Consider the following 10,843-nt stretch of genomic DNA (forward strand, 5'->3'; position numbering starts at 1 on the left):
GAACTTGTGCGGCTCATTGCTGATACTTAGGTGACATTCGGGGCTGTTTCCCTCTCTTGCTAAAAGATTTTTTTTCTTATTGATGTTTAGACCTTTCTTTCAACTAGTATTCAAACTTTGAAGGTCTTTATTATCTAAAATAATGACAGTATCATCTGAATACCTAATGCCCGACAGTGTTACACCATTGATAGTAAATTTCCCCCCCCCCAGTCACCTTCTCATGATAATCTACCATAAAGAGAGAACATGTCAGAGATAGAACACAGTCTTGGTTCACCACGTTTGTTGTATGTTCTTTCACTAAGCTCTCCATTAATGGAGATTGCTGCCATTTGTTCCCAATATAATTCTTTTGACAATCTAATCTCGTTTTTCATCGATGCCAGTATTTTGTAAGTAAGCTTTCTCATAATCAATAAATGCTATGTACAAGTCTTGTTTTTCAATGCATCTTTCTGTTCTCATTTGCATGATGAAAATAGCATTTCTAATACATTTGCTTTTCTTAATTTCATCTTACACGCAATATAATTTGTAATATGGCTCGAACTAATTAATCTGTAGTTGTTGGACCGATTTTATATATACGATTAATAAACCAAAGAAGGTATCAATAAGCTTTGTCCTTTTTTCCTGTTGTAACATGTTACAGAAGACAGATTTCCAACTGAGTCACTGGGATCGCTAATTTGAAATATTTAGATACATTGGAAAAGTCGGATACAAACTGTATAAAATATATATATAATTATATATATACAATATATATAATATATATATATATATATATATATATATATATATATATATATATTTATATATAAACGGCCATCTTCAGTCAATGTCGACTTTGGCATTATTAAACACTGTCGTGCCTGAGTGAAAGAAGGTGAGGATGGCTGTCGTGCTATGTTTTTACGCCAATTGAGAATTGTAGCTGGTAATGGTAATGGTAACTGCCACTCTCTGTGTTGTATCGACGCTGTGCAGTGTCCTTCATAGAAAGAAGGTTGAATCAATTCCTGAGCGAAAAAATGTTCCGCACGCAGCAGGCTCCCTCCCTCCACTGATGGATCGAAAGGCACAGCAAAGACTTACAGTTTGGCACTAGCGGCATTGCTGGAGTTGCCAGAACAAGGTTGCAAGCAGTAATGAACTACTTCGGGACTTCACCTCCGGATTTTCCCTCAGGGTTGACTCCAAAGCTTTTCATCTTATAGATGCCAGAAGGCAGTAGAGATTGTCTTATATAGGGTGAACTCCCATTGCCTTTGACCATACTCAGACTGAACGACCAAGGCAGCCGTTATTTCTGTATAGGGTGGTCTCACACTGGCTCACACAGGGGCCCTGTGCATGCTCATGCATGTACTCTAAAACCTGTCCACCCCCGTACAGTGACTGCCATGCACAGAACTCACACTCGTCCACGCACCCCGTGCCTGTCTGCCGGTGATAGGCGATGCCCCAAGGTCCCTAAAAGCGCCAATGAACGCGCATAAAATGTTTTGTAGAACTGATTTATCTCACACTTATTACTTAAGTTCATAAGTATGACACTTAGTTGTTGCAATATCATGATAGATTTGCTGGTGGAGGATTCGTGGGAGTAGGCTATGTGGCACAAAATCGTAAATTCAGTCAAGCACAAGAGAAAACCCCTCTTGTCCTCTAGGCTTGGTAGTCAGGGTTAGCAAAAATTTTTTCCTTGGGCCATGCTACTCTCAAGGCGACGTGTCCAGGCTTCCTCGGGTACAACTCCCCACATTCAGAACTATTTATTTCTCAGAAATAGCGCAGTGTTTCACTATTATCCGTTTTTTTTTAATGTTTATAAATTTCATAGGTAAATTCATTTTCGTCGAGTCTCGAATTTTCGAAAAAAAAAATATCGAATGGAATTTTCCCTTCGGAGTTTTAGCGCAGTTTGCTGTTGTTTTCTGTCACATTGGACTTGTTGACGAGTGACGTAACTTGTATTCCTCGACGGCAAAAAATTTATAAAATGGTAAGTGTCAGCTTTGCACTGTATGTTGGGGAAGAATCAGCATGATTAACTCAGCAAAAAGAAGAAAAACACTAAAATCGTGTTTGTTGAATTCACAGGGGCGGGAGCCACATTTTACATATTCTTTATGGTCACAAAGTAAGCCAAGAAACACCAAAGCAGGACGTCATCAGGATTCTTCCTGTGTTCTGGACGATTTTACTTGGGTTGTCCTTATACCCAGAGTGTGCGTGGTGTGTGTGGGTGTACATACACCCAATTGTGTCGGATACTATGGTCAGGGAATCTAGAAAAAACAGTGCTTAGTAAAAATTATGAATACTGAGTGTGGTGCCAAAGTAACATGCTCGAGGCATAGGGATATGAACGATGTGGATTCGACTGCGACTCTGATGCTGATAACGAGGGATTCCCAACTCGTTCAGACCAGAAGGAAGAAAGTGAAAACCATGCCGAATGACACAGCAAAACCCGACCGAGAAAGCAAACGGAGAAAGACCCAACAGCGCGAAACCCCTCGCCCCCCAGGGGCAGGTACATTACACTGGCCTTTTGGAGGACACATCTACCATAGATAATAACAGGTGGAGGAGGGAGGTTAGCCAGTTGCCGCCCCTCCAAGAGGAAGGACCGCTAGACATGGTGTAGGAGAGATGGACATCCCCGCGCTACGTCTATGTACGACAGGAACAACAAAAATATGTGGCCCTGATGGTTAATGGCACTTTTACAGGATCTCTCTACAGAACAAAGACGACTATCAACCCAAAAGGGAAAAATACGGGGAATACCTGGTTACCAGGTTTCCGAAGGAGGATGCCGCTGAGGAAGCACTGCATCTTCCGGGTGTTTTCAAAGCTCGGAGGATTTATAAGGATGGACAGCCCTTAAATAGGATCATCATTGTATAGAGCGGAGAACAGCCGCCACCTAAGAGTACCAATTCTTTGGAAGATACATAGAGCCGAGCTCCATTCGACCATGGTGCTCAGAGGTTGTGGTCTGCCACAAGTGTCAGGGTTACGGCCACATAGCTAAATACAGCAGGAAAGAAACGGCGTGTGCTGTCTGTGCAGAAGCTCACCAGACAAAGGACTGCCTGCAAAGAAACAACGAGAAGGACAACGACAACGAAGACACCCCCACCATCATGAAGAGGTGGTTTAGGTGCGGAGCGCAAGGTTTGTGACGGCTTGGCCCCGTAAATGCCCCCACAAACGCCACGAGCACCCCCCCCCACCCCCGGGACCGTACCCATTGCCCGCGGAGTGGCGATGCCCAGACCAGCCACACCCCACCAGGGCCGCTAACAGGAATTCCCGCAACTTTCAGGAGGATTCCCATCCCAGGAAACAGTAACCACAGGAGAAACCATTGGTGAAAAAGACTTGGATATGGCCGAGGAAATAAGAAGCACCCGGCAAGAGATTGCAGAATTTAAAAAAGATCAGGCAAGAGATTGCTGAATTGAAAAAAAATGATAATGGAAAACAAAAGTGATCGTGTAGACAGGGAAAATGTGCTTTCTAATGAATTAGTGGTATTGAAAATACGAATTTGGTCTCTGATAATATTATTACCCCACGATGGATTATCTGAAAACAGTGACAGTGAAAAATGCCGCCGGGCGAAGATGTGCAGGAGACGGACGAACTGTGGGACACCATCCAGAAAATGATGTTAGGTAGGATTATAAGTATGTTATCAATATGTGGACAGCACGCAGAGATAAAATAAACCAGATGCAACACAGATACGTAAGCAGTACAAGAAATATGCAGACTAAATGGTTTCATCAAACACAAATTTAACCATTCAGCTAATCACTGGGTGTGATTTTACAAAATTACTTTTCTTTCATGGAATATATGTGGTGTCAACCGTAGAATTAATGACTTGCTTTATTATATTCATAACAAAATGTTGACGTTATCTGTTTACAAGAGCCCTTACTTCAGCCACTGAAATAAAAACCGCCCCTAGAATTAGAGGGTTTCCACTCCTATACGAACACAGGGATGACAGGCCTATTGACTTATGTTTAGTGACACCATACCGCATAAGATGGTGCAGAAGTCTTATACAATTATGTGCAATATCAGCTTTTACTTATTCGAAGATCCTCTGGGTTTTTCTCTTGTACATTGTATACTCTAGTTTCAGACTGACTTCACTGCCCAACTTTCAGAATCACGGCACAATATGCAGGGAGATTTTAATGCTAGACATTATACATTTGGAGATAGTCAATGCAATGAAAATGGCGAAGAGTTCCAACATATTGTGAACAATAGATCTATGACAGTATATGATACAGACAGAGAAACTTACGTGGCGGGGGGCAGGCTAGATTATGTAACAGGAAGGGATCTTGTGCATCGAAACGTCAGAAGCATGCTTTCAACAGAGCTAATCAGTGACCACTTTGCAATAGTAACGAGATATGCTGTTGATAATACTCAGTCTGCAAAAACATATAGGCTTAAATTTTTTTTTTCTCCTTACCTTGAGCACCACTTTAAACCACGTATCTATGACTGGTATAATGATTACACAGTAACAATTTTGATAAATTTTCCATGGGCATGATGACAGTGGTCACTGATCACTACAACACCTGGGTCTGCCCAAAGAACAAGAACAACTCGCAACACTCCAAACAACCTAAGTGGGTCGGTGACCCCACATTATCAAGGGAACAAAAGTGAGTTAAGGACCTTTTTGATATATACAAGCAGTATAATACCCGTGACAACCTTATACAATTTCTTAGGACTAACAAAATCCTACGGGAATTAAAAACTAATTTCAGAAATGAACACTGAACAATTTCTACAAAGCATTAACAATAACACCTCAATGTTGAAGGTCTAGGCCGCGGTGGCCGAATGGTTAGAGCGTCGGACTGTCACGACGGCAATCTGAGTTCAAGGGTTCGAGTCACCGGCCGGCGCGTTGTTCCCTTGGGCAAGGAACTTCACCTCGAATGCCTACCTAGCCACTGGGTGGCTAGGTAGGCATAAAATAGAGAGAATGATTGCCTGCAGCAAGGATACTGTGAACATAGATCTTGGGATGTCTCTAGCTAGGGTTGCACATATATTGGAAAGTTCTCATAAGGAAGAACTAGTAGATCTGATTAACACTCAAAGGCCTGAAAACTGTACCATAAGGCACTACGATCAGTATAGAGATAGCAAGCCTTCCTATGGGTGGCACCGAAGTCAAACCAGACAGTGTGACGTGGTTATTGCCAGAATACGTTTAGGATACAGAATATACTGGCAACTGCACTGTGCAAGAAGTGCAGATGAATCTAGATGTAGACCGTGTAACGAAGAAAACACGCGAACGTTTGAGCACTATATCTCGGAATACCATGTGATACAGCCTTTCAGACCATCTAACATAAGGTATAAAGAACTATGTGAATATTTCATTTCATCTAATACATTGGAAGATATACTCGTACTATACCCTGAATTTACTATGTAATAACTACCGTAAACAAATAACAGTGTTATTTAAACACAATAGCAAAAGCATGTGAAAGTAATATTTGTTGTATTATGTATGATTTCTATTTCTATTTTACCTTGTGCAATTACAGTAGTTACAGACTACTGCACTATGTCAGATATATGTAAAATTGTAATCATGATTGCCCACGCCTGAGCAGATAGCCAGGGTGGTAAATAAACTTACTTAACTTAACTTTACGGTCTACAATTCTCCTTTTAAATCCGGGAATACTCTGTCTGATTGATGCACAATACAGATGCCTTAAAACATGATTGAGCAGAAGAAACTTTTGTTATGAAAATGCGTTTCGAAAGTTTCCTGATGACCGTATCAATTTTATGCATAAAGCTTTATTAATTGCTGCTCAAACAGCAACGGTATTTTATTGATTAATCGGGTATACAAGCAGTAAAAAAAATGCTCTTTTGACAGTTCCAGTCAAGCTATCGTTGCGGCACACGCAGAATACGTGGATGCCATTTTCAAACAAACTTTGAACACCTTTTAGTAACAGAGCTTGCAAACCTTAGTGATGATTATCGTCAGATATGGTGGTAACAATTCAATACTTTTAGTTACTATAAAATATAAGATGGAATTTATTTACCATTGCCTGAACGCCAAATACTTTGGATTCCGTGGCCATCCTTCACTCCACGCAGCTTAATGTTACTGTCCATTCTACATAACTACGAAGGCTTTTAGCCTGATTTCGTCGCGCGCTGTGACGACACACCGAATATTTAAGTGCGTTCGTTTGTAATAACCAAATCAGTTATAATTGTTATTAATGCCGCGTGTATTGCACACTTAGAAGTAAGATATTTACTTTGTGCAATAAATGTCGAGATTTTGCCGGTTCTTGTTATACGTTAATTAAATTGTACTATCCTTATATCGTCACGCCTCTGCTATTACGCTTCATCAAGGTCAATATTTGGTATTAGTACGGGTGCATCAAACTGAAACATTAACTCTTAAACAAATAATAACTGAGATAATCTTATAAGCAAATTCGTCGAATGTTATTGTTTCCGGTGTCACGTGCGGCATGGGGTGGAGAGGGCAGGGGTACCAACTGTGTGGATGGAGTGTGTGACGTTATGCGCTAATCACTTTTGAAGGTGTGACTCACGGACCAATCGAATATGAGGAAACAATAAGTAGCCAATACAAATTGTCATGGAAAATCAGTTGAAAGAAAAAAAAGAAAAAAAAAATTCGCTATGGAAGCTGCTAGCGACGGGTGGGAATTTACGAACTTCCTTGCAACCAAGCAATTTTGCGAATAAAACTCCCGCTCCCTAGACTTTCTAAGGAAGCATTGTTGAGCATGTCACAATATCGTTGTGGTAATCGACGAAAGCAAAATTGGTAAGAGCAAATATGGACGTGACAGAGAGATTGAAGGGATTTTTTTTTTTTTTGCAGCTTCGACCGTATAAGCAAGATGTTCATGGTGCCCCTAATAGATGAGCGACGAGATGCTGCTACCCTAATCCCCCTGATTAAGAAATACATTCTCCCTGGCTGCATCATCATAAGTGACGAGTGGGCGGTTTTCAGGAAACTCACCGAACATGGTTATATTCACAAACCCATAAATCATAGTGAACATTTCGTGGACCCTGACGATCCAGAAATCCACACACAAAATATAGAGAGACTGTGGAAAGACGCTAGGTCGTATATCTTGAGGCCAGGTATACGAAAAGAATATTATCATCAGTACCTGGCGAAATATTTATTTCTGCACTCTTGTCCTAATCGGAAGAGGCGGCTTAAGATTTTTGAATCTCGACTCTATCTGCCTCAAAGCGACAGGGGCAGTGTCAGCGATGAGCCAAATCCAAGCGGTGTCCCTTGGCAAGCACAGGGCGGAGTCAGACCCCCCTTCTGATACATGTGGATGATCCAGCCTTGTGAGTTAAAATTTTACTCCAGTAATGATTTCACAATTATTGTTTGATCAACCGTCAGCTATGTCTCAGGTCATAGCGTGGATATTTACCTGAAGATAACTGCCACGGGTGTTAGGCCACGCTCATGTTCCGTTCGTGTTACCAAGGATCTCCCTGCATTTAGTTACGCTCTGTCTTGCCGTGAATACGAGGTGAAGGTTTGTTATCCCAGGCGGGGTAAGGGGCTGCAGCCCCCTAAAAAGGGATTTACAGGAAAATAGAAATAGAAGCTAGTAGACCTGAAATGTGAAATGCGCGTGTAACGGTTGTGATCACGACAGTGGGTCAGATAGGAGGGGGGGGAGTGGACTCAAAAAAAACTGATAAAGGAGTACAGACATGTGTCAAGTGATAAACAACCTCTGACACTCGTTTAAATAAACCCGAAAACTTAAGAGTAAGCACTGGCTCTCTGGCAAACATTATACTCGTCTTCGTATATGAAACTCGATATACATATTTTTCTGCTTGATCACAATGAGTTTACTGATTTCAGCCTATACTTCAACTGAAAACTACATTAAAAAAAAAATCCAATCAAACTATAGGTGTTGAAAAAAACATGCAAACAAACAAATTCACAGAAATGGTGGTTTGCGGTTGAAAACACGCGAAACAGCGAAATCAAGAAAACATGAATGTTTTGTACAAAATGGCCACCCGCACTTTTTTTCACCATCATCCGTCGTCCTCGGCGTTGTAGTAATTCTGGTAGGAGTATATAGTATAACTCAGCTAGCTTTCAATGTTATATATATATATGTGTGTGTGTGTGTGTGTGTGAGATCATCAATAACGGTATGCTCATGTTTGAGCAGCCGTGGACCTCTCCACCATCCTCCGCCACTCAACTCGATCTTTCCACTTTTACCATCGTCAGCCCGCAAATATCTTTGATGTTGTCGCTCAGTCTTGTCTTCGGTATGCCTCTTCCTCTGTTTCCTATCACTATCCCTGTCAGCAAGTTTTTCTCAATACTTTCACTTCTCATCACATGACCAATAAACTTCAGTTTCCTTTCGTTCAAGATGTCCAACAGCCGGTCTTTACAATTTATTTTTCTCACCACTTCATCATTTATTTTCTTTTCTGTCCAGTTAATACACAGTACTTGTCTGTAACACCACAGTTCAAAACTATTGACCTTTTTCTTGTCTATCTTCTTCAGCACTCAACACTCAGAACCATATGACGCAATTGGGAAAACTAATGAGTTCAATAACCTCAGCTTTGTCCATAAGGTAATGCTTCGGTCTTTCCAGATGTTATTGAGAGCAACTGTGACGTTTTTGGCAATAGCAGTTCTTCTTTTCATTTCCGGTGAATCATCATATGTGTTAGTAAAAACAGCTCCAAGATAAGTGAACTCTTTCACATTTTCCACAACCACTCCATTGATTGTAACATGTTCATCATCGTTCATTGCCGGTTATCTTTGAATCTTCGTGGTCTTAGTTTCTTGGCATTAAGAAATAAACCAGCCTTTTTGCTTGCTTCTCTAACTTTATCTAGTAGTTGTTGTAGTTCAATGATACTGCTGGCAATTAAAACTATATCATCGGTGTATCTTAGATTTGATATTTTGTATCCTTCAAAATTCTCTAGAGCACCTCTCATAATTGCTTCAGAATATATATTAAAAAGGTGCGGAGACAGAATGCAACCCTGTCGTACTCCTTGGTTGACTTCGAATCATTCTGTTGACCCATAAGTGGTTCTTACAGCTGCTTGTTGTTGGTCATACATGGACGATGTGTTTTGGAAATTTCATATCATTCATGTTATTCCAGAGGATGATCAACAGTATCAAAAGCTTTTGAGTAATCAATGAAATACAGGTATAGATTTTTCTATGTTCTCTGTTTTTTCTCTATGATCAATTTCAGATTTAGAATCTGGTTTCTGGTACCTTTTCCAGGGCGAAAACCTGCTTGTTCGTCTGCAATTTCTTCTCTGAACTTTAACTTCATTCTTTCAGCAATAATTTTCAACAAAATTTTGCTGCTGTGACTTATTTATGCAATTGTCCTGTTATTGCTGCATTGGAGTGCGTCACCTTTTTTAGGTATGGTAGTAAAGACTGATTTTACCCAGTCTTCTGGCCATCTTCTTTCATTCCAAATTATCGTACAAAGTTTGTAGAAGTATTCAACACTTTCGCCAGCATTCTTGATTAGTTCTGATGTTATTTCATCTATTCCCGGGCTCTTGTTATTTTTTAATTCTTATATGGCTTTTATAACTTCGTCTAGTAGCGGCGATGGTTCATCTTCACAGCCATTGAGTCTAATTAATGTTGTTGTTAGATCTTTATTCTTTTTGTATAGGTTGGAACAATATTGATTCCATCTGTCTTTGACTTCTTTTTCATCACATGACTAGTCCATCTACAGTTTTGATAGTGTCCATTGTAGGTTTGAATTTTCGTGTAATGTTTCGTACTCCTTAGTAGAGTTCTTTAGTTGTCCTATTGATAGAACAGTTTTCAATTCTCTGGCAATGTTCATTTAGATATATTTCCTTATCTCATAGCAATAATCTTTGAATTTTTGTATTTTGTTTCTTGTAAGTTGCTTCTTCAACTGGATCATCGATACCCTTTGATTTTAGGCATCTTCTTGCTTCAATTTCACTTAGTGTTTCTTAAGATATCCAGGGGTATTTGTCTTTTTCTTTTTGGCGATAGTTTCTTAGGCAGTGCTCAGCAGGAGTTCTTTTCCTTCTTCCCACAACTCATTTGATGATTATCATCTTCACACTGATTGAGCAATGCAAATTAGTTTGACACTGTAATTCTATAATTGTTGTCAAGAGTTTTGTAGTCGAGCTTTAGAGGTGATATTGGATGCTCCATCTTTTTGAGTCTTATTTGAAAGTCGATAGTTAGTACTTGGTGGTCACTGTTGCAGTCAGCACCAGGTCTTGTTTTGGCATTTTTTATACAACTTTTCCATTTTTGGTTTAACACAATGTAGTCAATTTGGTTACGTGTTCTTTTGTCTGGTGAAAACCACATGTACATGTGTCTTGGGTGGTGTTGGAACAATGTGTTGGCTATAACTAGATTATTTGTACTACGGAATTCAATAAAATCTTCACCTCTTTCATTTATTATATCTCCAAGGCCGAATTTTCCACAGATGTCATTTAGATAATTTTTGCCTACTTTGGCGTTGAGGTCTCCCATAATTACTTTTACATCTCTGTTAGGGATTGTGTCTAAAGTTTCTTGGAGAGTGTTATGATACTGAAGTTATGAGGTTTTGCTTGTATTCTGACTTTTATAACGCAATCATTTATTGGGCTGCACCCAATTAGTGCATTTGCAGTTTTTTTTCGTGAGAATCAT

This window comes from Penaeus monodon, chromosome 41 (assembly GCF_015228065.2).
Source record: "Penaeus monodon isolate SGIC_2016 chromosome 41, NSTDA_Pmon_1, whole genome shotgun sequence".
Classification (NCBI taxonomy): domain Eukaryota; kingdom Metazoa; phylum Arthropoda; class Malacostraca; order Decapoda; family Penaeidae; genus Penaeus; species Penaeus monodon.